The 26,994-nt window shown below is 36.5% G+C and overlaps 2 protein-coding genes across 2 annotated transcripts in view; one reads left to right on the forward strand and one right to left on the reverse strand.

Annotated features, from left to right (window-relative positions):
* LOC128872543 (uncharacterized) overlaps positions 1-26,994 on the reverse strand; it is a 175,815-nt gene that overhangs the window by 126,523 nt on the left and 22,298 nt on the right. The window contains exon 2 of the mRNA XM_054115350.1: positions 20,317-20,457. The gene's annotated coding sequence lies outside the window, so the exon portion shown is untranslated. The remainder of the gene's footprint in view (positions 1-20,316; positions 20,458-26,994) is intronic.
* Positions 1-26,994, forward strand: part of LOC128872539 (breast cancer anti-estrogen resistance protein 1) — a 151,533-nt gene that overhangs the window by 105,141 nt on the left and 19,398 nt on the right. The gene's annotated exons all lie outside the window — the stretch shown is intronic.

Raw genomic sequence — 26,994 nt, forward strand, 5'->3', positions numbered from 1 at the left:
ATTCGATTCGCTTCACTTTTAGAAATTAATTGTATTAAATTAGGGTTGGCTGTAGATCAAAGGTCGAGATAAAAAGAGATAATTTTCCAGACTCTATTCCCGTCAGGAATATATCTACACTAACTCTTGGAACTGTTAATTCGAGATGAGCCTCGTAGTTATTTCAGAAAAGTATCTGATCTAAAACCGAACAGTCGTGTTTAAACCACAGCTATCATGTCTCCTTAAATAGCAATCATCGTTCTCGAGCAAGTGACAGGAATAACAGCATCGGTGTACCTCTAATTTAAATTATACAGCTAAAGTAGAGACCAAGGATGCTGTTTTGAAGTAAAGAAGATCTGAAGTTACTTTATTGACAAGAAATCTCATTTAAAATCTAGTGACGTAGTCGATTCATAAAATAGGATAGCCATCATGTCTGCGTAAACAGCAATCATTGTTCTCGAGCGAGTGACACAAGTAAAATCATTGCTACACCTCTAATTTGAATTCCAAAGTCATAATAAAGATAAGTTAGAATCCTAGGATGCCCTACTAAATAACAATCCCCGTTTTCAAGCAAATGACAGAAATAAAATCATCCCTGGACTCCTGATTTGGCTTCCAGAGTTATATATATATATATTATAGTTAGAGTTATAAATATTAGGTTGTCCCAAAAGTTTCTTTCGTGATTTGCATTCAGTCATTTCGTGTGGCACTGTTCATATAAATAGACAACCTAATTTCTTAGATGCTAATATTGTAACAGAAATGGAGCGAAATGAATCGTGCGCAATTCAATAATATAACATTAGACATAAAATATTATGTATATATTACTTATTACTGAAATGGAATAAACTTTTAGGACAACCTAATACATCTAAATCACAATAATGTCCACCTAAATCGTCGTTCTCAAGCAAATGACAGGAATAAAAGCATCCCTGGACCCCTGATTTGGCTTCCAAAGTTATAGTAAATACATCTAAATCGCAATAATGTCCACCTGAATCCTCGTTCTCGAGCGAGTGACACAAATAAAATCATTGCTGCACCTCTAATTTGAATTCCAAAGTCACAATAAATGTAAAAGTTAGGATCCTAGGATGCTCTACTAAATTACAATCCTCGTTTTCAAGCAGAATACAGGAATAAAAGCATCCCTGTACCCCTAATTTGCCTTCCAGAGTTATAGTAAATACATCTAGATCCCAATAACATTCACCTAAATAGCAATCATCGCTCTATAACTAAGTGACAGGAATAAAATCATCCCTGTACCCAGAGATGGGCAAAACCCTAGGCTTCGAATAAATCTGAAGTTTGCCGATGTGTTTGTCTCGTTTGTTCCTCTGGGAAATGTTCGAAAGAGGAAAAGAGACAAACATATCGGCAGACTTCAGATTTATTCGAATCCTAGGGTTTTCCCTATCACTGCCTGTACCCCTAATTTGGCTTCCAGAGTCATAATAAATGCATCCAGGTCCCCCATGATGACACCTCGAGGCGCGCGAGACCTAACATTACCTATATTTACGCGAATATCGAGGGTCGAATCGAGGACCGAGAACCGTTCACTTCGGAACGACGTGCAAACGAGAGGGAAAGAGAAATGAAAGAAAGAGGAGTCAAGGCAGAAGTGGCGTCGGAGAGTGGATATTGTCTGGACTTACAGACATATAAGGACACCGGTGGTCTTTGCGCGGTGAGCGAGACAAGGGAAGCTCCATGTAGGGTATCCTGCAGGATCGGCTTCTCGTAAATCGTTCCGAGGGTGCAACGGTATGCTACCGCGAAAAAACGAACATCCAAAGGGCCCGGTAGATTCTATTTCTACGCGGACCTTTTGATACGCGTCGTTCACCGAACGTTCAAAGCTACGACCAGCCCAATTCCAGATCTACGACGCTTCGGAAAAAGCGTCGAGCTTCGCGAATGTACCTTTTTATGGTGGACGGGATATTTTATAAGCCAAGGGTGGCTTTTATGGGCACTTGATAGAAACCCGACATTTATAACATCTTCTTGTCTTGTATTAGTATTTGTGTTGTTTTTGTACTTTTTATGGGAATTGAAAAGTTAAAGTCTAATACTGTATTTCAATTTGAAGAGAAATGTTGGAAACTAAATATGTTTCTGGGGATTGAGGATTTAAAGTAGAGTGTTGTATTTAAATTTTAAAAGAAATGCTGGAAATTAAATATTAGCTTGTCCCGAAAGTTTCTTTCGCGAGTTGCACTCAATTATTTTATGTGGCCGTGTTTATATAAATAGCTAATACCGTAATCTTCATTTTTTTAATAATTCTTTTCCAAAAGTAGTAGTAACAATAAATAATTCATCTCATGCTTACTAAGTTCAAACCCGAAGCAGCTTACTATGGTCAAGTAAGAAGAAATGACGAGAAAGTTTGTGATCTCCTCCTTTCAATTACAAGGATATAGTTGATTATCAACCTGATCAAGACCGATATACTTCAAACTTCTTTATGAAGTCACTCAGTTATTAATATACATCTCATAGTGTCTCTTAAATACTTCTTTTATTTTTTTATTTTTTTAATTTATAGTTTTTCCAAGAATAAATATTCTCATCAGATTTTTGTCCTAACACCTCAATCTCCATTTTTTAATAATTCTTTTCCAAAAATAGTAGTACCAATAAATAATTCATCTCATGCTTACTAAGTTCAAACCAAAGATTATAGAAAAATTAAAAGAAATGCTGGAAATTAAATATCAGGTTGTCCCGAAAGTTTCTTTCGCGAGTTGCACTCATATTATTTTATGTGGTCGTATTTATATAAATAGACAATCTAATTTCATAGATATTCATGTTGTAACAGTAATGGGGCAAAATGAATCGTGCACAATTTAGTAATGTAACATAAAACATAAAATATTGTGCATGTATTACATATTAATAAAGCGAAAGAAACTTTTGGGACAACCTAATACTTCTTTCTGGAAATTGAAGGAATTGATTAATTCTGAAATTATTTAAATTTAAAGGCAAATGCGTGGCAATGAAATATTTTTATAAGTAACCATTAATTGCACATGCACCATTCCACTTATATATATTATTATATATAGTAAATTCAGAGGGAAATGGCAAAGCGAAAAGATGGATAGTTTAAAGTGTATTAAGTAAGTAAAGTGTATATATATAAGTGTAAGTTGTATATATATATATATCTACACATTGCATCATTCTACAAATACAGTACACTTTAAACTATCCATCTTTTCGCTTTGCCATTTCCCTCTGAATTTACTAATAACGAAGTTACAGCTTGTAACAACCTGTAGATCCATTGCAATAGAAATCAGGTTGGGGACTTAGATAGTTGATACTTTAATGTACAAAAAGAACGAGTAAGTACCATCTGTTTAAAGAACAAGAGTTACAAATAATCGAGTATAAAATCTCATGATTAATTTCCGCATCTAACAAACAATAAATCATTATCTGGAACAAAAAAATCTGGATTTACCACACGCTGTCTTCTCAACCACTTTTCAAAGACTTCATTTCGGAGCAGTTTGACCACCTACTCCCCTAAAACTGGTCCAATCTCAATCCGAAGACGATCAGATCGCTCGACGAAGAGGCCGACTTCAAAAGGAGGCTCCAAGTTTCGCGAAGCCGCGGCAAGAAACGAAACAAAAATAATACCGCTAGGTCCGTTTCGCCGCGCGACCCACGGGGCACCTGCTCGTACCTTGAATCTCGTGTAATTCCGTCGTGACGAGGCGATTTCGAGGAAGCTGGTTCCGCGTAACGTTGACCCTAACGCCGACGGCAATCGTATTTCTGTCGACGTCCAACGCACATGCCCGCATGTGCGACGTGTTCGTCTGGATACACCAGTCCATGGAGAGAGATCGTGCCCCGCGCAAAAAGCATGGCCTTACCCAGAGAGTAACAAGAAGATATCTCGAGGAAATGCCGGAGGAACAGACTCACGAATCGATCTTCCTCTCTCCCTTTCCTGCGTTCCTTTGCAGAGAAGCCAAGTTTCTTCCCGGCTTCCCCACTTTTCAACGATTTCATTGCAATTTCGTTTATTTTTATCGAGCGCAATAGCAGGAAGGACTGGGGTCGATTGAAACAAGTAAAGTAACTTAAAAATGGTTAGTGGTAAGGATAGGTCGTAGAGGAGATCGAGGACCAAACCTCGTTTGGACGTTTTCGTGTCCAAACCTGTCGCTATGTATCTAGCTATATTGTATTGTATTATGCTAGAATATTCTGTATTATACTGTATTGTGCTAGAATATTCTGTATTATACTGTATTGTGCTAGAATATTCTGTATTATACTGTATTGTGCTAGAATATTCTGTATTATACTGTATAATGCTACATTCGACTATGTTATGATACGCAGTATTATGTATCATGCTGCATTCTGCTGTAACACGATATATTACACAGTATTATTTAAGGATTCGAGGATTCGGGACGTTTTTATTTGGGCATATGGCTTTTTCAACGATTTCATTGCAATTTCGTTTATTTTTATCGAGTGCAATAGCAGGAAGGACTGGGGTCGATTGAAACAAATAAAGTAACTTAAAAATGTTTAGTGATAAGTAGACTGCGGATCTTTATAGGGAATTTGAATGTACAAGAAACTACAAAATGCAAACAATATGCAAGAATATAAAAAATATTGAGAGTAAAGCTCATATTATAATACTTGCAGAGTAAAATAAATTCCTATTTAGGTTCAATTTTTGTAGGTATGTTTGCCAAGATTTTATTTTGCCTAAATATCCGCAGTCTAGTGATAAGAATAGGTCGTAGAGGGGATCGAGGACCAGTTTTCGTGTCCAAACCTGTCGCTATGTATCTAACTGTGTTATATCGTATTATGCTAAAATGCTCTGTATTGTACTGTATCATGCTAGAATATTCTGTATTATACTGTATAGTATCATGCTATATTAGACTGTGTTGTGATATGTAGTATTATGCTGCATTGTGGTGTAATACCATGTATTAGGCAGTATTATCTGAGGATTCGAGGACTCGGAACGTTTTCATTTGGATTTATTGCTTTTTCAACGCGAAAAGTACGTTCCCTAATCTGAACGGATAGATAAGCCATTACTCATTTTATTTATTCTTATTAATACCGTTTTTTACGGACTATAAGACGCACCATAATTTTTAAACAGTTTAAAAGAAAAATAACATTTTTATTATTAGATTGCCTCTTCGTCGTTCTCTTCGTGTATAGGATGGGTCTTCACTGCCATAGAGAGCGTTACTTATGCCGCACTTCTTGAAAGATTTAATAATAATGTCTTCTTTTACTCCAGACCACAACTGTTTTATCCACTGACATACTTGTTTGATTTCAAGTCGTTTTAAAGCTTCCTTCGGCACGAGTTCATGTTGTATTACATCCATCGTCCATTTGTTTCATTCCTCTCTCATCATTAAATCAAACATTGGGCATTTTTATATTAATTTCAAATATGAAACGCGCCTACATTTTGGAGGTAATTTTTCGAAGAAAAAAATGCGTCTTATATTCCATAAAATACGGTAATTCAAAACTGTTGACTACGAACAGGTGGCTATGAATCAAACTCAGTCGATTCTAGAATGTTAACACCGAAACGTCCAGTTACGACATGTTCTGTGTTCATAAAGTCTCCGCACTCGCTTCGTTATTATTATTATTATTTCGCTTTCTTTTCTTTCGTAATAGCCCAAGCAACTGCAACTTTCCTACTATGCCACGAGCCATCGAAATTAAAACTAAAATTGTTTACGTCTACTTTAAATCATCTAATTTAAATCTACGTGCTCCTTTCCCTGGTCGAAAATTCGAGTACAGGAGTAGACACCCAGGGACAGCTGTAACATCGTGCCCGGTCGAGTATAACGATGGAGACGCAAGAAGAGAAACAGGAGTATTCACGACGTAGGCGAAAGTGGCTTCGTGCTCCGGCGACGTTAAATAGAATAACCAGATCGTGGCTGGTTTGGCTCCCTCGGTCAGTAACAACCAGTAACGTACGCTAACTTTGCGCATTAAATTCACTTCCGAGCAACAACGCGTCCGCCGGCGTTATTTCATCGGGGAACTCTCGTCTCGAGCTTCTGTCGTAAACGGGCCCGTTACGGGGGCCAAAGGTGAACGAAATTACGGGTTTCACGGTTAACGAGCCCTCATCGAGTCGATGCAAAGCATTTAACAACCCGGAAAGCTCGATTTACGGGGCCCCGAATTTTTCTACTTGGCCAAATAAAATGTTCCTCCTCATGGTTTGAGGAGCTTTGAAGATTCAGGGTATGCAATTGGTTCGAATCTTTGCGCTTGCTTCTATAGTCCCTGGAAGGGAAGGTTTTACGAGTTAATATTGCAATTAATAGACTGAAACGTTCGCAGACGAGGATTGCACTGGAATTTTCATTCGGGAGGATATTAGAATTATAAGGTTCATAATTTAATGACTTTATTGTTTTTATGTATCTTCTTGCATAATTTTTTGAGGGATGAATGGATTACTATAAAACGATGGTTTATTCACTTTTATCTTACAATTAGATAATTTAATATATTATTAAAAAATGCTCGTGCTTTGAACTTTAGATAATGTGGCTCCGAGATAGAGTGATCACCGCGGAATACTCGCGTTGTTGAAAGAATTATGGTAAAAATAACGTATCCGTGTATAGTGTGAATAATTATATATATTTAAAAGAGCAAACAGTGGATGGAAGTATAAAAGATATTCTGGCTAACTAACAGTCATAAAAAGGCCAGTAAGGGCGAAAATAATCAGAATTTTCAGAAACATATGAAATTCTTAACTTACTAAAAACACTTGTAGAGAAACTACAACGCCGTAACTTTGTTAATTTAACATATTTTTAAATACAAAACTTGTGAAACATCCACTAAGATACGTTCTTTCTTACCAAAACGCTGGTATCGCGCTGATTGTTTGACTGAAAATGATAATTTATAACAAATACGCCTACTAGTAGTTGTTTTAACGAGTTGACTGCCAAACGACTGTTTTCGTGATCGTCAGTTATTACACTTTCGTAAAGAAAAGGTTATTTTCATTTCAAAATGTATTGTTAAGTACAATTGTCACTGGCTCTCCAACTATTAAGTAGCGTCAACATGGAAATCACGAGATGCAAAGAGCAATGTCGTCGAAATTATTTTTCAACATTTCAGTGAAAAACCTGATTAATTCCTTCGATCCTTCCTTCTTAAAAAATTCTCCAAATCCACGCGCTCCTCATAATTCGCCCCACGAATTCACCTCACCGTTTCGGTGACATTAAAATGTCCAAGCAGCCCGAAGAAGTGCGTCTAACCAGAATCCGCGTGATCCCCAAAAATACCAACTCACCTCGCCACTAATTATTCCCAGTGTTCCATCTTTTGTTCCCCAGTTGAACGTAAAAAAGAATTCATCGAGAATTTTCCATTCCCCCGTGCATTTGAATCGCTAGGAGGGTGGTGGAGGAGGGAGGAGACGAGGAGTCTTCCGATCCAGCCGGAAGTGTCGCGCTGTTCCCCGACACGGTTGACGATTTTCGTCGCGACATTCAATCGAGATTTTTCCTTCCATTAACAAGAACGGCTGCGTGCAGAAACGGATTCGTCGTCGCCCACGGGGTGGCGAGATTTTCGAACCGTCACTGCCCTGGGGCGAACTGAAAATGGCATGGAAAAAGGAACAGAGTAGAAGAATATCCGTAGACAGGAGGGAAGATGGCAAAAGCTAACAAGGAGAAGACGGGGAGTTGTCTGAGAAAATTTTAATTGAGATGGAAATAGAAAATTAATTGTTGGAAATATTAGGTTGTCCGAAAAGTTTCTTCCGTGACTTGCACTCAATTATTTTGTGTGGCGGTGTTTATATTGTTAGAATAATGCTCGAATTCCGCGCCTCCTTCTATGTACTTCCTGTACCTGTTGCAACGTGAACGCTCCATGCACCATTGTGCCGTTTAGTACGTAACGTATATATAGTGTTGTATATCCTATTATTCTTTAAATATATATTTGTTACAAGTGTAATGCAGACTGTTTAACTTTCCACGATACCCTGGCAAAACCATCAACATATATAAATAGACAACCTAATTTCTTAGATGTTAACGTTGTAACAGTAATGAAGCAAAATGAATTGTATGCAATTGTATAATGAAACATCAAACATAAAATATTCTGTATGTATTACTTATTAATAAAATGGAAGAAACTTTTGGTACAACTTAATAATTGATTTCTAATCATTGATAAATGTTATTATAATGGCTATATTCAGATTATTTGGTTAACTTGTTTATTTCAAATTTAGTTTGACCACGTTAGGTAGACCTATACAAAAATTTCTTACAAATAAACTTTTTGAAGAAAACATTTCGTTCATTGCAAATTATTGTAGAGATTTCTTAAAATAAATTCTTTGCATATTATTTTGAAGATTATTTCTTTTACTGAATTTAAAATAAAAAAATAACGAAATAATTCGTTATTTGAAATACAATAGCTATTCTTTCAAATGAATTTATATTATTTTTATTTTCAGATATCTGTATTGAAAATGACGGTCCAAAATAGATTACTTCAAATAATTATTTCATGTTTTCATTTTATACTTTTCCAATAACACAAGTTACATAAATGTCCACAATGAAACAGACGAATTTCATTTATAATAGAATACCTATGCTAAATCTGACATTTCCATCAATTATTATTTTATTTCTATTCCAATTTAAATTTGCCCGTGTCCGAATGATTCGCAGGTATGAAGACAATAATAAAATAAAATAACGTGCCATTTGAAATATTATTTCAAATAATATAATTTCAAAAGTGACCAGATCTCGTGCTAAAAAAAATAATAATGAAATAAAATAGCGTGTTATTTGACGTAACATTTCTAATATCATTTCAAAAGTTGTAAGGTCCGGTACGAAAATAATAATGAAATAAAATAGCGCGTCATTTCGCGTAATATTTCGAATAATATCATTGGAAAAGTAGTCAGGTCTGGTACGAAAATAATAATAAAATAAAATAACGTTCCATTTGATGTAACATTTCAAATAATATCATTTCAAAAGTGTCCACGTCCAACAAGAAAATAATAATGAAACAAAATAACGAGCTAATAATTAATAATATTTCAAATAATATGATCTCAAAAGTGTCCACGTCCAACACGGTAATAATAACGAAATAACGTGTTAATAAAATATAAAATAGTGCGTCACTTCGCGTAATATTTCGAATAATATCATTGGAAAAGTGGCCACGTCTGGACGGGAGTCGCGTGGGCGCGGGCAGAGAGGTCTTTAACGGGCCAGTATCAATGAACTGCGAAACTTGTTCGCGTGGGATTATCTACACGCTAGTAGCGCGATCCACGACGCCTCGTGCCGAGGATCGTAATGAATCGCCGAGCGGAATGGCGGAGGAAACCAGAAGAAAAATGGAATTTTACCCGCGGAATCGAGTTTGACGGTCGTTTGGGCCAGAGCTGTTCTCCGAGTAGTCCCTGGAAAAACGAGCTGAGATTTACTCGATTCGAATGTCCGGAGGGCGATCTACTCGAACTCAGACCTCTCCACGGTTTTATCGGGTAATCGAGTCGAAGCGAAACGTTTCTCTTCTAATAAAGTGTCCACTCTGTCGTGAATTTGTCCACAAAATGTATTCGACTGGGATTTGGCAAATCAGGAAGGAATACTTGGAAAGGTGCCTTTGATTCTTTATGAAAGTGAAGGGGATGATTAATCAACACGTTGGTTGGTCCCTCCACGTCAGCCAGAAATGGGTGGCAGGATTTTTCATTAAGGAATTATAACAAATTGATTACGAAGGTGAGACGATAATGAAAATAAATCTGCCGAATGAAAATATGAATAAATCTATGAGAACGTGCACAAATGGAAAAATATAGAATATATCAACAATAATGTACGTGTTATTTCGTACAGAAGATAAGACACATTTTCATTCGAGTTTCAATTCTTATTCTGTATCTGTAAAAATATTAATTTGCATAAACATCTACGGTCTACTCATCGTCAATTACTCTTCACCTAATCTCCAAACTAGAACTCGCACAGAAACTAGCATTCCGTGCCAACAAAAGTAAATCCTTTCCTTCTTCCAACACTTCAGTCTTCGGATTAAAGAAGCTCTTTATACGATTCCGTAATTTGCAATTCGAACGAAAGAAACGGAAGAAACAAGTTATCGTTCACGATGAAGTAAAAGCTGTCGGCTGCACCTGTTCCATTTTTCTTCGGTCACTGTGGGATTTCCACGTTCGCCTGTGTGCTCGTAAAAGTTCAAGAGACTAGCGTGGGTGACTTCGTCGCGGAAACGCGTAGGATCGGTCGCTGGTAAGGTCCGTCGAACGTGCACCGATCGCGTATCGTGCTATCTCGCGGCGTTACGTCATTTCGCATATTTAAGTGACCAGACGCGAATTAACGGGAAGGATTGTATAGTAACAGGTAGCGTTCGCGTATAAACACTTTCCCCTCTGGTTAGAAGTTTCGCGTTTTGCCAGAAATTTTGTACTTTTGTCGATTCCATTCATAAATTGAATAGTGAAAGTATGACTCCTCGTGGGATAAAAGTAAGCGAGTAAAGATACTGAAAAGGCAATTTCTCCTTTTTTCTTAGTGTATAAATGTTAATAAGTAGACTGCGGATCTTTATGCAAAACAAAATCTTCGCGAATGTGCCTACAAGAATTGAACCTAAATAAGAATTTATTTTATTTTGCAAATATTATAACGTGAACTTTACTTTCAATATTTTTTATATTCTTGCATATTGTTTGCATTTTGTAGGTTCTTGCACATTCAAATTTCCTATAAATGCATAAAGATCCGCAGTCTATTAATAAGTATAGTAGCAGAGATCTCATGTTGGTATATAAAATCTTGTATCACTTCCCTTTCATTTTTCTTTCATTTTGTTTTCATTTAAGAGTGATTTGGTCAACAATGATAACAAATCAAATCGTCTCAAAACTCTGAAAACTTAAAATTTACATGTTAATACACATCTGTGTAAAATATGAGTTCAATTTATCGTTTGATTTTCTAGATATGATCATTCGAATTTCTTGATTTTTCGTCGCATTTAACAGGAGGCTTATGGTAGCCAACGGAAGAGAAAGAATTTTGTATGATACTTTTGAATGTGAAACGGAACAAATTGAAAGCAAAAATGAATGGAAAGTAAATTAACAAGTGCAGAGTAACATATTTAAACTTCGACAAACTTGCCCGTTTACTATCAGAACACTATACGTTAGAAAATTTTTCACAAAATGGCGAGCAAATATTTCTGTTTAATCTAGAGTTACAAATAATTAAATGTGAAGATAGAGAATTTATTTCTACACCCAATAATAATAAGTGAAATATGTGGGCTACTGAACTTCATGTACAGGATACATCGTAATGTCCATCAGGTTGAGACTTAGATTCTGAATATAGATTCATTATAATGAAGATCAGATTGAGAACTTGGAATGTTTGATACTTTAAAGTAACAAAATAGCGTACAAATATTTGTACTTAAGCCACAGTTATAAAAGATTGAACGTAAAGTGCGCAGAATTAATTTCTACGCCTAATACTATTTGAACTTATTTGATCTCGTCAATGGTAATACTTGAGCGCGATGATAATCGATGAAGGTCGTAACGGGTGTCCTCGAGTCATGAAGGCACCGAAGTGGATGTCGATCGAGGATCTCGATAAGAGATTTTACGAGGTAGCTCGCCATCATAATTTTTGTCGTCGCGAAACGCTGCGTTTGCCGCCGCCGGCCACGCGATAATTACTGCGAAAATATGGCGTTGCCTGTTTATGATGAAGCAGCCTTCCATTCTATCGATCGCTGGGGAAAATGATTAAACCGCGGTAGGCGATGGGGAATTTTTCACGGGGATGGAATACCAGCGCGGAAGCGATGAACGATGGTCTTTTCATTACGTCGTTACTATTTTCGCTGATGGCTCGTTAAGACACCATCTTTTTGGAGGTTCGTTAGCCCTCCGAATCTTATGGTTTCTTTTGGAAAAGAGGAGGAAATTCTTTTCAAATTTTTTGGTCTTTCTTTTTGTCAGGTATGTGTTAACTTTATGAATTTTATTTTATCGTTTTGAAGGAATATTGTTTATTGGTAAGGACCACCTTTATATACAGTACACTAGTATATACAAAACACGAGAAACGAATTTTATCCTTTCTTATGGAAAAGAATTTCCTTTTTTTTTTCTATTTCTCAATCTTTCTTTTTGTCAAGTATGTCTTAGTACTCGGGTGCATGAATTGTATTTGATCGTTTGGGAGGAATATTGTTTATTGGTTATTTGTATGCTCGCAGATTAATTAATACTCCTACGAAAAACTGATATACAGTATACCACTCTATATAAAGCACAATAACAAATATACTTCATCTTTATTTCATTATCACAAATTTATTTACATGTAATACAAACTTCACGCGATGGCCTAAGACTTTTGCACAGTACTACAAACGTACACACAAGTACGTGTCAACATCCCCCAAAACGTTAATGAAATTTAGAAAAAAAGAAGAAATACCTATCCTAAATCTAATTACAACTCTTCTCAGTAAAAAATTAAAAATAATTTGTGAAACGATCTAATCAAATCTGGAGACCTCTTTTCGTTTGAAATCGCCTACTGTTTAGAAAGTGAAATATTCCTTTCTCTCGAGCACGGCAAACAATCCATATGGAAATTCCATTTTACTGTGATACGTTGGCGTTTACGTTAGCAACAGCTGGCTTTACGTTACTTAAGTAGTTCTTACGGAATATCTGACCGCATCTAACTTGCACGCTTTCCGGATCCGAACGCCTAGAAGGCAAATCACGAGTATACTAACGCTCGCTTCTTACGGAGTTCCCGCACGACACTTAAAACTTCGAAACTTCCCCCGAACTACGTGTTCCAGGCCCATAAAAAGATGGTCTTACCGGTCGTTGCTCACTTTACTAATTTCGATCTCGTAAAATGCAAATCGCCCGGGATTTTACACGGTCGACGACGAAAGAATTACGAGGACACCGTCGGGGCATTAATCTCGCGTTCAAAAAGTTCGCGTAGAAAACGACAGGGACAAAGTTTGATAGATTGAGAAGGTTGGATACTATCGCGTGGTAGATACGAGTTGAAATTTTATCTTTGAAACGACGCAAATTGCGGAGGATCTTTCGAAGTTACGCGAAGAGTAATGAATCTTAATTTGTGTTTGCACGAACGTAAAACAGGGTGATTTTAACCAAACTTTTAATTTGTTTCGTGGGTCTTCGTACGTTTCTTTGGTTGGAGTATTAATTAATTTTGTGGATGCATACTTTCTTTTTTGAAGGAGAAAATTAAACTTGCAGTTCATGGTATATGAATCGATTCATTAGCTTGGATATAGCAATCTTTTAATGTACTTAGAATTAAATTAAATTTTATGGATAGATATATATTTTTTGGACATTTATACATTCAGAAATTAATTAATTCAATTAAACTTTGTTCCTTCTTGCGTTTTTTTTTGGAAAAGAATTTGATGGTGTCTGAGAATATTTCCTCGTAAACTGTAATATATATATTTTCCACAAACTTCAGTGGAACTCTTATATATTATTTCCAAGGACCTAAAGTATCATTTCATAGAGAGGACAAATGTGCAATGTCCTAAATCATTAGGTAAAGACAAAGTAAAAGATATACACTGTTCTCATAAAAATAAAAGTATTATGTATGGACATTGATTTTCTGCCTTTGTAAAGTTAATTTACCATTTAATTATAAATAAAGACCATACAAGTTGTAATCTTTCCTCATTCGTTATTATGTTGATACTTTAATGTAACAAACAAAAAAAATAGTAGAAAAATCATTTCTATTACGAATTGTCAAGTACACTTGTAATCTGTTAGAAGATTAAGAATAAGCCAAATTTGTGTGCTATTGAACTTCGTATACTTCGTGCTTTTTTTTATATTGTTTCAGTTTGTGCAATTTTTTGAAGCCATTAAAATTACTTTATATGCAAGTGTTATATATGATTTTGTAGCTTTTATTTGAGTAAAATCATGGAAAACGTGGAGATTCGAGTACTTTTACGTTACTACTGGAAGCAAGAGTTTTAAGCTACTGAAAGAGTAAAGAAAATGTTACATTCAGTAGCTTCAAACTCTTGCTTCCAGTAGTAACGTAAAAGTACTCGAATCTCAAAATTTCACATAATTTTACTGAAATGAAAACAAAATTAAACGATCGATAAATTAATGTAGCCAATAAAAGAAACCACTTGCATATAAAGTAATTTTAATGAATTTAGAAAATTGCACAAACTGAAACAACGTAAAAAAAACGCACCAACTCTTGGCTCACCCTAATATATAATATATAAGTTTCAAATTGATGGGCGTTACAAGTTATCTATAGTATCTGTATACGAAGTCCACAAATTTTGCTTATTCTTATTCTTCTAATAGATTTCAAAGTGTACTTGACACTTCGTCGTAGAAATTATTTTGCTACTATTTTTTTTTTTTTTTTTTTTTTTTTGTTACATTAAAGTATCAACATAATAACGAATGAGGAAAGATTACAACTTGTATGGTCTTTATTTATATGGTAAATTGTAAATTAACTTTACAAAGGCAAAAAATCAATGTCCATACATAATACTTTTATTTTTATGAGAATGTATATAGAACATTGAAGGTTGGTAATTTGACCTAACAAAATAGCTAGTAAATATTTCTACATAGACTAACAGATGATTGATTACAAAGGAACGGAATTAATTTCTACCCCTAATACAATCCCCCATATAAAATAAAAAAAACACCACTCGATCTACAGTAAAAATCCAAAAACCAAGAGATTAATGCCTCCGAGGTCCAATTCATTGTTCGCCGTCCATACAATAGCCCTTGCGTACCTGTAGGTCCTTATCGCCCCCAACGACCGAGCCCATTCCCTTACTTAAATTCACCTGGCCACTGTATCATCCCCTACAAGCGTATCACCGCCTAACAGACAGGCGAGTGGCACTCAGCCCCTAAACAATGGCTGTGTCAAATTCAGCCCTCTCCGTTCGCGCGTATATTCCAGCGCAACCCTTAGCCGCGCCGAGAAAAATCCTTATCATTCCCTGAGACACGGACCCGAAGGTCCTGCTTTGCGCAGGAGGCAGAGAGCCTCCTTCCGCGTTTCCATGGTGACCGTCTTTCTATCTCCTCTGTTTCTCTTATCCTACCCCTCTCGCTCGGCCCCCTCCCACCCCCCGCCTTCCCGCCCCTCTGCGTTTCACCTCGTTCCTTCTCCTTTCTCTGTCCACCTGTCCCTCGACGCCAGCACCTGTCTCTCTCCTCCCGTTCGACGCTTCATCCCTTTCGCTCCACGACTTCGTATCAATTCCCTTTCTCTCTCCAGACCATCGGGGCACTACGCCTTTCACGGTTAGCGCCGCGACGCTGGTATCGACCGACGCCACCCTCCTCCCTTCTCCGCTCCCGCGTGCCAGGCCATCCATCCACCCCCGTTTTTCGCTCCCGGTGCCTCGTACCGCGCCGCCACCCCCGACCGACCCCCCTACTACGCGCTCACTACTATAGTACTATTCGATTCATACCCGGGAAAGAACGCGATAGTGGAATCGCGTGCTGCTTTAATTCACGAAACCAACCACCATTATGTCGCACGGTAGCTCTCATCTTTCGGGTACCGCGACCCCTCTAATGGGCGCCCCTTTCCGTATCGCGTAATGCCGCACTTTGTGTTGCACCGTCTCGCAGAGGAAGTGTTCGGTTGTTGGCATTTCTGGAGCGTGGAATTTTTCGGGGACGGTTTGTTAGCGAATTTCGGCGGAGTATCGTTGTTCGAGGGTTTCTTTGGGAAGGGGTTGAGGGGAATGAAGATGTTTCTTTGCGAGATAAGGTGAATTGGATAGATTGTAATTTGGTTAGGCTTGTAGTAGACTTGTAGCGTTAGACGAGTAGCGTGTAAGGGGACAGAGTTAAAAATGAGAAGGATCTCGTAGATTAAATAGATTATATATAATAGATTATAATAGAGTATAATAGATTAAATAGGTAGATAGATAGATTAAATAGATAGATAGAAGGATAGATCCGTGGCAAATTCGTAGGATTTATATTCTAGCAGTTCTATTTTGATTGTGGAGGGTTTGTGAGTTCGATGGTTTCCTAGAGCTTGTATTGGATATGTTAGATTGTATTTGTTTTCGTGACTGGGATCTTAGATCCATGCTAGATTCGTAGGCTTCACATTCTTCGAGTTTATTAGAGAATCTGGTGAGAAATTTTGTGATTTGGAAATGTTTTGGGAGGGGTTGAGGGGCCTAAAAATGTTTCCTTGTGTAATTTGATTGGACTTGTAATGTGTAAGGCCACAGAGTAAAATATTGGGAAGACCTGTAGATTCGTAGGATCTACATTCTAGTAGTCCTATTTTTATTTTGGAGGATTTGTTTGTTCGATTCGATTCTTTCTTGGAGCTCGTAATAATTATGTTAGATTGTATTTGTTGTAGATGTAGTTGTTGAGATGTAGATTAGTTTTGGTGATTGTACGTGCATTTATTTTGAAGTTTGTTTTACATATACAGTCCTAGCGTCGATATTCCGACTTGTCCATACATGAGGCGAGTTGAACTTATTTACGTCAATGATTATTATATAATAAAATTGTCAACCGTTATTCTGTGATTGGAATGTGAAGAGAATTTAATTATCTGAGTAAGCTAAAAAAATATCAATTTTGTATATTCTATATAGAGCCTGATTTCTTTATCAAACTGTGTACCTACACATTCAATTGATACTATGAATGATAATGCAACAAAAGTACAGGATCAGCCAGAAAGACCTTGATGATTACCAAATGCTTATTATGGTTGTGCTTTTAAATAAAAATTTTAATTAATTATAGAAATGGTTCGGTACGTCCATTATATCCAACTCAATTAATAATTCTAATGTAATTCTAATATAAATCTATATAGCTATGATATAGTATAATTCTAGTATATCCATTGATTAAACTCAATTAATAATTCTAATGTAATTCTAATATAAATCTATATAGCTATGATATAGTATAATTCTAGTATATCCATTGATTAAACTCAATTAATAATTCCAATGCAATTCTAATATAATCATAACGTAATTATTGTTCAAGTTGAATGTACTGGCTAATTTTGTCCACGTCATCATCGTTCTATCCAACATCGACACAATTAAGGCATAAACCACCCCATCCTCCCTACTTTTGCCGCTAGTATAACACCATATTCAATTCATATCCTGAAAGGTCATGATAGTGGAATTGCGTGCGGCTTCAATTCACGAAACCAAGCCGCATTATTATGCCCTGTGGTCATTTTCATCTTTCGGACACCGCAACCCCTTCGTGTCGTGCGTATCCGGTAATCAACTCGCCATCTTCACGCGTGGAAATTGTTAATTAAGCCACCCAGTAACTGGACGTAAATAAGTGGCGTTATCCGAATGGGCTAACCGTGGGGTTCACCTTACTGCAATGCACTATCCTATTGTAGGCTGGCGGCCATTACGGTTGTAGGATTGAGGAAGAGAGATAGAGATAGAGAGAAATTCGCCGATTGCCAGATTGACCTAATTGGTTGACTTACTTAGGGATACCAGAATATACGTGCATATACAAAATATACGTAGTATTACATAGCGACTCGAAGTATTCCTTTGCTAGGAATTCCTTCATGGTTCGTCCTTGGTTACTTCGTGTACAGTAGTGAGCATAGAAATTTAAGTTCCTTCAAAATATCAATGTAAAAAAATTGATAATATGCTACAGGAAAATAATTTAGTTTAGCTGCCATATTTGTAATGTATACTATTGTAATATAAAATTGTACGTTGAATGTTTGTTGATTTGTAAAATGATAATTGATGCGGTAGCTTGAAAGAAATATTTTCTTAAGCCTGCAAAGATTTGATCTTACATTGTAATAACTAGACTGTGGATCTTTATGCAAAATTATATCTTTGCGAATGTGCCTACAAAAATTGAACCTGAATAGGAATTTATTTTATTCTGAAAATATTATAACATGAATCTTACTTTCAATCTTTTTTATATTCTTGTATATTGTTTGCATTTTGTAGTCCCTTGCACGTTCAAATTTCCTATAAATGCATAAAGATCCGCAGTCTAGTAATAACAAATATACGTGCAAGATTCATTTTCTTAATTTGAGTTTAGATTATATAAATATTTATCGTTGAAGTGATGAAGAATTTCACTATTTCAGTGAAGTAAAAGATATCAATCTTGTATATCCCATATAGAGCCTACTATTCTGGTCAAACTATGAATTATTACAACGAAAATATAAAATCTCCAGCCCTGTCACAACTAAATAGGCTTCATTTCATGTGAAGGATGGGTCGTTATAACCAACAATAATCCATTGTTATCCCTTTTCATTTTTTGTTTCAATAAAATCTTCGTTTCGGGTGCTTCTTTGAGCACAAAGTTGTCCCGTTTTATCCCTCGACCAGTTACCATTTTTGCACAATGGAAAATAAAATTGTTACTCGACCTCTTCTGATCTATTTCATTCCACTCTTGTTATCGGCCAGTTCCCTTTGGGTCCGATTTTATCGCAATAATCCACTTCCAATCTATCGGTTTAAGAGATTCTGTAAAACGGATCGCCAAAGTATTATCTCCTTGAAAGAGAAAACGTTGGGACAAGGAGAAGTTTATCGTATCGATTCCTCCTTAAATCGTCGAGGAAATCGGACTTCTCGTCGTTGCTAAACGGATTCCCAAATGAATCTTTACAATTTTCTTTCTCGATAACAAAAGAATTTTTAAATCTTGTTGTTATCAATCAGAAAAACTTGTCAATTTAAGTAACTTGAGAATTTTTTAAATTAATAATTTTATTAATTTTCGTGCATTTAAGTTACATGAGAATGTTTAAATTAGTCGTTTTATTAAATTTAAAAACGAAACAGGAAGTAAGTAATAAGATAGAAAAAAGAAACTTAAAGTACTTTCTTCGTATTTATTTTAGTACTTATACGACTGCAGCGAATGCATATTACAATGCAATTTGTAAACACATAATTCACTCCCTTAACGAGTGGATAAATTATGTGCAGCCAGCAGTATTCTTCTACATTCGTGGCTTTCCTCTATTTCATCTCTTGATTTTACTTGCTCCCCACTTCAGCTTCTCATTTTGTCGCGTGAATTTAATTCCTCGAGGACCGACTAAGAAATTAGGGAGTACAATTTGCTTGTTTAAGACTTCACGAAGTTCAGTTGCCGGATGAAATTTAGCTCCTTCGCGAGGAAACTCCCTGCATCTTAACTAAGTGGTTTACGGAGACAATTGTAAGAGTCACGTTTTCTTGGTTCGTTTTCATTCATTTCTTTCGACGGGATAAACGTCTTTTGATATAGACGGAAAACATTGCGACAGAGGACAAAGAAAACATTTGCTAAAAGCTTCCCTCATCTGTGAATTAAACTACATCTGTAGCTTCATTGTGGCATTGCCATTAAATATGAAGTTGTTTATTATTTTTGATAAAAGTTCGTCAAACAAATATTCTTTTTCAGGTAACCGAAAAATTTAGTATATCAAAACTTTTCTTCCAATGACGATTTATGTAGTGTTCGAACCCTGTTCGAATCCCTCCTACATTTATATTTAAAACATTTAAAATGATATTACAAAAATATTTTATGTAGAAAAAGTAGCTTCATATTTACTGTGGTGGTACATAAGGAAATAATTGAGATCAAAATTCGAAATTTTTAGGGCTTGTTTCTATTATTGTAAGTAACAACTCTGGCAAATTTCAAATCATTTCATCAATTTTTACCGGAGTTATAAAGAGAGAAGTAACTGATCGAAAGAATTGCATGTATTTTCCATTTAAAACTTTCGAAGGAGCACGTGTTAATGTTTATCAAATTTGGAAAGAATTTTTTTGTATTACACGAAGAAGCTCCATAGTATACATAATACAAATAAATGTACCACATCTCAATTATGTCAAGTACTTTGACTAAAAAAAAAAGCATGAAGATTGTCTCACGACTAGTCAAGAAAAAAAACTACCCCTTCAAGAACAACCTACATAAAAATATATCTAAATAAACCTAATTCCTGAGATTAATTTCCATTTCTCCCTGACATGGGAGTTACTACATACAATAAGAGGCAAATGCGAAGTCCAATTTACCTCCGAAACGATCTTCCCGTTCCTGGTTCACGTTACATCCCCTAACATCGATCTTCCGCGTACAAGTCCCGGTTCCTCGATCCCGTCACCCAATTCCGTCCGTAAATTAGCCCCCGTTGTTCCTGCACCCCTGAATGCAGCCTAGAATCAAAGATAATCTCGTTACGTCCGCGTCAATTTTGTTCGCGTGCATCCCCGTCGAAGAAGAAATCCCATCCCAGCGTCTCGTGGTCCCCCCTCATGTAAACCGATCATAATCAGATTGGTCGAGGCCCTGAGTCACAGAATCGAGTCGAGAGACATGATCGAATTTGCAATCGAGTCTGAACCACGCACGCTTCTGTCGCGTGCACGGTGTCTTATTAATCATTTGACACCCTCTGCTCGTCATCGCTGCTCCTGTTACGCGTTTCACCCAGTAGGTTTTGCCATAGTTGTACACAGGTTTTTGTGTACTTTTGGGTGCTTTTTCGAGTTTGTTAAGTCGATAGAGATGGAGGATAAGCTACTGAATGCATCTTTGAAAAAGTTTTGAAATATATGTAGGGTGTTTTTGAAAATGATGTAGTTATGTTTGGAATGGAATTCTCGTGTTCGATATCTAAATAAAAGGAACACCTAATCGACAAAATGTATGTAGAATACTATCATGTTATACATCCAACAAAGTACTATTTCTAATTTTCTTACACTTGAGATACACACAACTTTACACGATCAAGAAGTGAAGAGGTTCGATGCAGATGTATCTAAAATTGCAGAAAAATAAGAAAGTGTAGTAGTAAACGCCATAAGTATCAACCACTACAACTTGTTCCTATATTAACTCTATCCTGAATACATACTACACATCCAACAAAGTACTATTTCTAATCTTCTTAAACTTGAGATACACAAAGCTTTACACGATCAAGAAGTGAAGAGGTTCGATTCAGATTTATCTAAAATTGCACAAAAATAAGAAGCTAAGTACCATCAACTACTGCACCCCTCAGGGGCTATAACTATGTTTGATTGTAGCTACAGTAGAAGTTTAGCGATCTCGAGGTACCTGAGCTATACGAGTGTCAGCAAGTCCCTAAAGTAATATTAAGATGAATGAAAATAATTATATGAGGCCTTGAGAACCAGAGTGGCCTAAGTAACATTTTTGTTTTTTAAATTGAGTTATGCCCAAAAACGCATAGAATGTTTCATAAAACCAAAGAGACGTAATTTCTTCAATCATCAACAGATGACAACATAGAAATGTAACAAATTTTTAGCAAATAAGTCCAATTTCTTTTTATATCTCAGTACCATAATTTTGTAGATAGGCTTCTCTAGTTCTCATGGCCTCATATGTAGAGACTGACGTACGGATGCAGTGTAAAAATTGAAATTTAAATCAGTTGCACACTTTAATAAACCAAACCGAGCCATGTCAACCACTACAACTAGTTCCTGTACCAACTCTACCCTAAATACGTACATCGTACGCACAGACTGACAATTTTATCTTGAATCGGAACGAGCCTACGCGTCACGTGTAATCCCTCCACCTTTTGAGGATTACGCGAGCGTGTGTCGATGCAGGAATATAGAAAGGTCATAAACTCCAGTTGGGGTAGGACCGTGTCTCCTGGGTGTCGCTCATCATTTATCGGGGTGGATCAACGACATCGTCGGATTAGTAACTCCCCGGTGAGGTATACAAGAGTCGGCACGAGAAAGGCACGACGAGGCTTTTCAGGCTCCATTGTGCGCGGCTGTTCCCCGTGCAAACGCAGAATGGGGGGCTTTGAGTGCCACTTTATCTATTTGTATGTTCAATTTCGTTCTTTGATGCGCCGATACGTGTTGCTCTCTGCCAGAGGACGACTATCATCCTCTGGAGAAGGTGAAGCACTTGTCCAGGGCAGAGGGTCCTGTATTTAGAAGAACGTCTGCATTCATTTAATGCTATGCGGTTGTCATCTTCAAGTTTGTCTTTGAACTTGGGGTTCGCAAGAGAAGGTTTGCATCAAATGTTACACTTAATGTTCATAGAATACAATAATTAAGATGGATGTTTTTCGTGCACTGGTCCTAGCGAGAAGTGTGTTGACAAATTCTTAAATAATTGAATAATTATCAAATATTTATCACTCTGGAGAGAAGGTGATGCACTCGTTTGGAGACACTCGAATGGGGCCCCTTATTTAGAAGAACCTCACAATTTATTTAATGCAGTTGTCCTGTTCAAGTTTATCTTCAAACTTAAAGATTGCAAGCAAAGTCTTGCATCAAATGTTTCGCTCAATATTGATGGAATACAATAACCAGGATGGATGGTTTTCGTCCACAGAATTTAGCAAGGAGTATTAAAATATTCTTGGATAATTATCATCCCCTGGAGAACATAACGCAGTCCTAATCAAGTGGGGCCCCATATTTAAAAGTTCCTCAGGATTTATTTAATGCTCTGCAGTTGTCCTCTTCGAGTTTATCTTCAAAGTTAAAGATTGCAAGCAAAGTCTTGCATCAAATGTTTCGCTCAATATTGATGGAATACAATAACCAGGATGGATGTTTTTCGTCCACAGAATTCACCAAGGGGTATTCAAAAATCTTTATGCTAATCAAGTGGGGCTCCATATTTAGAAGTTCGTCAGGATTTATTTAATGCTCTGCATTAAAGTTATCATCTCCAAGTTTATCTTCAAAGTTAAAGATTGCAAGCAAAATCTTGCATCAAATGTTTCGCTCAATATTGATGGAATACAATAACCAGGATGGATGTTTTTCGTCCACAGAATTCACCAAGGGGTATTCAAAAATCCTTATGCTAATCAAGTGGGGCTCCATATTTAGAAGTTCGTCAGGATTTATTTAATGCTCTGCATTAAAGTTATCATCTCCAAGTTTATCTTTGAACTTGACGTTTGCAAGCATAAAATGTTTCTCTTAATATTGGAAGAATAACTAAGATGAATGGTTTTCGTGCACTGGATCTACCAACGAATATTAACAAATTCTAGGATAATAGCCATTCATCGAAGAACGTGTTATTTTATCCTAACACTCGTTACGTTTATATAACTCATCTCAACCCAAAATGAAGAGTGTCCTTTAGGTCTCCTTAAAACCTATTTAATCCTTAATGTTTCCTGTAAATGTCTGTACAAATCAACAAAAAAAAAAAAAATGTAGTTATGTAGTGAAATTTTCCCCACAATTTGTTGCACAACTCGTTAGACGACAGTACGGCGCCAGTATGCCACTAACATTGCAGCTCGACGCGCGATAAATCGTTACGTGGATGGTCATTATTTCTTGCATTGTGTAGAAAACCTCCCGTACCTCGGTATACTTTGATCTATTATGTCGTTAATCGAATTGACGCGTGTCCCCTCGCGCCTCGTTCCCGCAGAAATGTCGTCTCATCCTCCATAATTAACGCAACCAGCTTTGAATATTTTCATCGGTTGGCTTTACTTGTTTGCTCTTTCGCAGATTGTAAGTCGGCGCGGGTACCGGTCGTCGCTTGTTAATTAACTGGCTAGCCAATTAACGCGTTTTTTGCTTGGCGCCAAACTCGATCGTCGATGGGAAACTCGTTGAGCTTGCGCCACTATTTTATGAGGACTACATTTTATCGCGGCTCTGTAACGATCGAAAATCGAACCAAGGATAAGTGTCAAGCAAGGATAGTGTTTCGAGTTCCCTCTGAAATGATTGCGAATTAAATGCATTAATCAAGGATTGTGTTAGAAAAAAGAGATCTGTTTGGTTGCAGTGGCGCCATTGATGACTTGGTGAAACTTTTGCTTATGTAATATGTTTTGATGGAAAGCAAAGTCTTTTTTCTCATGTGTAACATTATTTTCTATGTGGACTAGTTTTCGAGAAACTCTGGTGAATGTAGAATTCTGTCTAAAAGACGCGAAAATTCTGTATAGAAGAGATTATTTTTACCAATTCTTGAAAGTGCATGAAGACTTCTAAGGGATGTGGCTCGTAAATTATGTCGACGTCTCTTAGACAATACGCACAGTGCCCCAGGGTAGTTTTCACCCTCGGAATGTGAAGTCAACAGAAACGATATGAAAAATTAGTTTAATCTTATTCAATGCTCCGTTTATTTCAACTTTGTTTTGTTCGACCTTTCTTCGTTATACCCTATGTAAGTCACAAGAACGAAAGGAAGTTTTCGAATGAGAAAGAAAAGGCAAAATTTGGTTTCGTATATCGTTTATGTTATGAACTAATTAAACCGTATGAGATAAGCGCTTGAAGAGCTCGGGCGCGACTGGGGCCTCGTCTCGATCAACGCGGCAAATACCTCGGACTTATCCCCTCTCCCATATACCCTCTCCTTTTTGGCAAAATTTCTAAAGGCGCGAACTTTCATGCTTGCGTGGGGTAGCCTGACCCGTGCTCGTTTACCTGCATAACCGGGCGCATTTTGCGACCCTATCGAGGTTTATTCTGACCTAACGACTGATGTCCTTATCCGTATGGCTTACAAGGCCGCCGAAAACCTACGTTTCCGACGCACTTGCGCAAGCTGAAAGTTCTTCTCTCAAATAAAATGTATACCTACGCTCTCGCTCTCCATGCGCTACCTTTAACATCATTACTTAAAATATCCCGGATACATACATCTCCATGTTAACAAAAATACACTTCCGCAATAGACAAGTATGTTCGATGCCTTATTTGCCTCCATTTTCGAAATAACTTTATTTCTACTGTCCGCCCGCCGCAATAACCATATACCAAATTATTAATAAACATAACATGTAACACTGATAAGTGAACAAAGCATAACAACCGAAAATGTTGGATCTGTGTGCAACACCCTACTTTATTTTTCGTTTTTTAAAATTTGCTTTGGTTCTTTGCAACAATTCGAAACGTTGAATTCCTGCAACGAATTCGATCCACAACTATAGGACTCATTTGCAAAGGTCTTTGGCGACTCGCTAAGGAATTCGATCCAAAATTCTGAGACTCATTTGCGATGCACTTTGGCACGCCGCTAACGAAGTCATCCATTACGATTAAAGGATGCCCATAATCAAAGGTGAAGTTGTATGATCTAGCGACTGTCTATCACGCATGGCTATCGGATCATTAGGGTTCTCCCGCCTTCAGATTATTACACCTCACAGACCAGAGTCGCTCGATGTTCACTGGGTCGCGTGATTGGCCAAACAGCCAAATATAATGTGTTAATCAAACCAAAATTTGGGGAGTAAATGCTTTTGGCAAGTGCGCAACATTTCGATACGTTAATTAGTCTATCAGAGCGATGATTTTAGTCCTCTTTGATTTTAATCCTCCTCTCAGTACTCAGTTATCTAAAAAATATATTTAATAACGGAGAAGCTATTCATTAAATTATCAATTTTAATCGTGAATAAACTGCGGATGTTTATGCAAATTCATATTTAAAATTGAAATTTAGACGATAGTATGTTTTATCTGCTAAACGGTATAACGTGTTTATTATTGTTGATATTTTATATATTTTTGTATTTGTGTACATTCTCATTGATATACTCGTATTTTCATTTGCCATAAATGTATAAACATTCGCAGTCTAATCGTGAATTTCATATTAAAAATTAATAGAGATGAAAAATCAGATTGTTTTTATAAATATATGAAATTCAGACTTGAATGAAGCACAACGTAATTATTTTGTAATCATTCTTATAACGCATCATAGATAGAAAAATATTATCTATTGAATTTTTCTATTGATAAATAAAACTAATTCCGTTTTATGATATTCTCTTTCACTAAAACGAAATGTATACTATAAACAATTCAAATGCCACTGTTGAGTTTTCTCAGCGAAACAAAATGCCACTGTTCTAATTTTCAAAAAGTCTTTTAAGCAGCAATTTCGAAGAAACGATAATCTAATACTCGACAGGTTAATTACTCTCACCTCTTTAATATTATTTTAATACTCGTTTAATCTCCTAACGGTTTCGAAAGTAATTGTAAGATATCAGAACGATGAACGGCGATTATTCGAACCGGTTAAATTGAATTAAATTTTATCGATGCCATAGCGACGGTGTTAATGGAATGTTGAACCGTGATGGGATTCAATATTAAACTCCCATCCCGAGAAAATACAATTAAACTTGCATTGGCGCACTCGTAATATTTCCGAGATTATTTAATACCAGCAACATTTCCGCTACGCGAAATTGTTGTCGAGAGCCATTCGCTATTCCACGTGTGCTCGCCTCCTTTTCAAGTTTCAAGAGTATTTTGCCTAAATGAAAGAACACACGGCTGCCGTTTGCGCTCCCAACCGCGCACTAGAAATTCCTCGTTATTGCATACACGTTTCTTTCATTGCTCTCGCTGCGCCAATGTTTCCACTCAGCGAAATTATAATCGTAAATAGTTTACGTAATCGACGCTTGAAATGTTCGAGGACTGAGTACTTGTTTGTAAATATATAGATATGAATGATTCATAAATGTATAATTATGATCAATCTATTAATTGCGTATATAAATGATCATGTAATTCGTGAGTATATTTAAATTGAGATTAATTAATGAGTATACAAAAATATACATTAGTTCGTGAATATATGTATGGATATGATTGCTTTATGAATATATAAATATGCCCAATTCATAAACATACAAGTATAATTGATTCATGAATTGAGTATACATATGATCA

This window comes from Hylaeus volcanicus, chromosome 2 (genome assembly GCF_026283585.1).
Source record: "Hylaeus volcanicus isolate JK05 chromosome 2, UHH_iyHylVolc1.0_haploid, whole genome shotgun sequence".
Classification (NCBI taxonomy): Eukaryota; Metazoa; Arthropoda; class Insecta; order Hymenoptera; family Colletidae; genus Hylaeus; species Hylaeus volcanicus.